This window comes from Tachyglossus aculeatus, unplaced genomic scaffold, assembly GCF_015852505.1.
Source record: "Tachyglossus aculeatus isolate mTacAcu1 unplaced genomic scaffold, mTacAcu1.pri scaffold_115_arrow_ctg1, whole genome shotgun sequence".
In the NCBI taxonomy this organism is placed as follows: domain Eukaryota; kingdom Metazoa; phylum Chordata; class Mammalia; order Monotremata; family Tachyglossidae; genus Tachyglossus; species Tachyglossus aculeatus.
The window spans coordinates 107,147-109,926 of NW_024044847.1; the positions used below are offsets into that span (position 1 = coordinate 107,147).

At 47.0% G+C, this 2,780-nt stretch overlaps 1 pseudogene; it reads left to right on the forward strand.

Moving 5' to 3' along the window:
- Window positions 1–1,101: 1,101 nt before the first annotated feature.
- Window positions 1,102–2,033, forward strand: LOC119922624 (annotated as a pseudogene).
- The last annotated feature ends 747 nt before the right edge of the window (window positions 2,034–2,780 follow it).

The following is a 2,780-nucleotide window of genomic DNA, read 5'->3' on the forward strand; positions in this document are numbered from 1 at the left end:
CTTCCTTTTCTTCTTCTTATTCCTCAACTACTATCAATCAATCAATCAATCAATCGTATTTATTGAGCATACTACTACCACTGCTACTAATACTACTTCTTCTGTTTCGTCTTCCTTAGTAGAAAGAGCACAGGCCTGGGAATCAGAGGATCTGGGTTCTAATCCTTGTTCCACCATTTCTCTGCTGTGTGGCCTTGGACAAGTCACTTGACTTCTCTTTGCCTCAGTTCTCTCTTCTGCAAATGGGGATTCAATACCTGTTCTCCCTTCTACCTAGACTGTGAGCCCCTTGTGGGACCTGATTATCTTCTATCTATCCATTCATTACTATCTCAGGATCGCACCTAGAGAGTATCCAGTAGTCTACCAGTCATGGATATAGGAGGGCATGCACTATGGGCATGTACTATTGAGCATGTACTATGTGCAGAGCACTGTTCTAAGCTCTTGGGAGATTACAAAACAACAGACTTAGCAGACACATTCCCTGACCATGATGAGCTGACACCGAAGCTCACTGTGTCAAAGCTCACCTGTGCTGGGCAGCAATTGCATAGGAGAGAGTCAAGGGTGGAGACTCAGGTTTACTACATGGAAGGAGGCAATGGTAAACCACTTCTGTGTTTTTACCAAGAAAACTCTATGGGTACTCTACCAAAACAATTGCAGGTGAAGGTGGGGCGATCTGGGAGAGATGTGTCCATGAAGTTGCTATGGGTCGGAAATGACTCCATAGCATAAGATAGGACAAACCCCATTCATTCACTCAGTTGTATTTATTGAGCACTTACTGTGTGCAAATCACTGAACTAAGTGCTTGGAAGAGTACAATACAACAATAAACAGACACATTCCCTGACTACTATGAGTTTACAGTCTAGGGATCTTATTTATGTATACTAATGTCTGTCTCCCCTTCTAGAACTTAAGCTCTTAGTACAGTTCTTGACATCAAGAAAGAACTTAACAAATCCCATTATGATTATTGTAGTTATTATTATTGTCATTATTATCAGCAAATAAACATGACCCAACTGGTCCAGGGTGCCTCCACCGGCCCAGGAAATCCCAGTAGAAGGTCCTGGATGGGGTCATTTAGCTATGGTGAATCTCACCACCATCCCTGAGTTACTCCTCCTGGGGTTCCAAGGCAGGCCGTGGTTGCAAGGCATGCTATTTCTAACGTTCCTGGTCATGTACTGCGTGACCAAGGTGGGTAATCTCGGAATGGTCGCCATCATCAGCCTGGACCCCCAACTTCACACTTCCCTGTACTCCTTCCTCTGCAGCCTTGTCTCTCCTGGACTTCTGCTGTTCCTCTACTATCGCCCCCAGAGCCTTGCTTAATTCGCTCTGAGCTCAGGCAGCTATCTCCTTCCCAGCCTGCACCACTTAGTTATTCTTCCTCTCCCTCTATGGGACGACAGAGGCCTTTCTCCTGGCTGACATGGCATAAGATCGCTTTGTCGCCATCTGCAACCGCCTCCACTATTCTACGATCATGTCCATAGAATCTGACAGCTTCTGGTGGGGGGCTGTACCTCTGGGAAGTGGTCGATAACGTGACCCAAACCACCATGAGCTTCCGGTTACCATTCTGTGGGCCCAACAAAATTGATGGCTTCTTCTGCGACGTCCTCCAGATCCTGACCCTGTCCCACTCTAACATGCTGACCAACCAGCTGGTCTTGCTCGGCTTGCGTGGCTCCATTATTGTTGGCACCTTCTCCATCGACTCGATCTCTTACGTCCTCATCATCTCTACCATCCTGAGGATCCACTCGGCAGAGGGATGGATGAGAACCTTCTGCATCTGTGTCTTCCACCTGGTGGGGATAGGTCTGTTCTACAGCTCTGTCTTCTTCATGTACATTCAGCCAGGTGCCATCTCAAACATGGGGCAGAGCAAGGTGGTGTCCATCTTCTACACCATCATCATTCCGATGCTGAATCCTATCATCTACGGTCTGAGGAACAAAGATATCAAGGAGGCATTAAAGAGGATCAGGAAGAAGCTCTCTCTGACCGTTTGATGACCTGGTTGACAGGACCTGGGACACCTCTGGGCCAAAAAAAGTTCACTCCATGTTTCCCACTCCTCAAGAACCTCCAATTGTTGCCCATCCACTTATGCATCAAACAGAAATTCCTTACCATAGGCTCTGAAGCACTCGATCACCTTGTCCTCTCCTTCCTTATCTCCCTTATTTCTTACTATATCCTAGCCCACACATTTCACTCCTCTAGTGCCCATGTCACTGTACCTCTATCTCGTCTATCTCATTCATTCACTCATTCATTCAATCGTATTTATTGAGAGCTTACGGTGTGCAGAGCGCTGTACTAAGCGCTTGGGAGAGTAGAACTATAAACAGACATATTCCCCGCCAACAACCAGCTTACAGTCTAGAAGGGAGAGATATACATTAATATAAATAAATGAAATACAGATATGTATTGAAGTGCTGGGGGGTTGGGAGGGAGAAAGAACAATTGGAGCAAGTCAGGGTGACGCAGAAGGGAGTGGTAGAAGAGGAAAGAGGGGGCTTAGTCATGGAAGGCCTCTGGAAGGGACTGTGCCTTCAATAAGGCTTTGATAGGGGAGAGTAACTGTCTGTCGGATTTGAGGAGGGAGGTCATTCCAGACTAGAGGAAGGACGTGGGTGAGGGGTCAGCAGCGAGGCAGGGGAGATCTAGGCACAGTGAGACGGTTAACATTAGAGAAGTGAATTGTGTGGGCTGGGTTGTGGTAAGAGAGTAGCGAGATGAGGTAGGAGTGG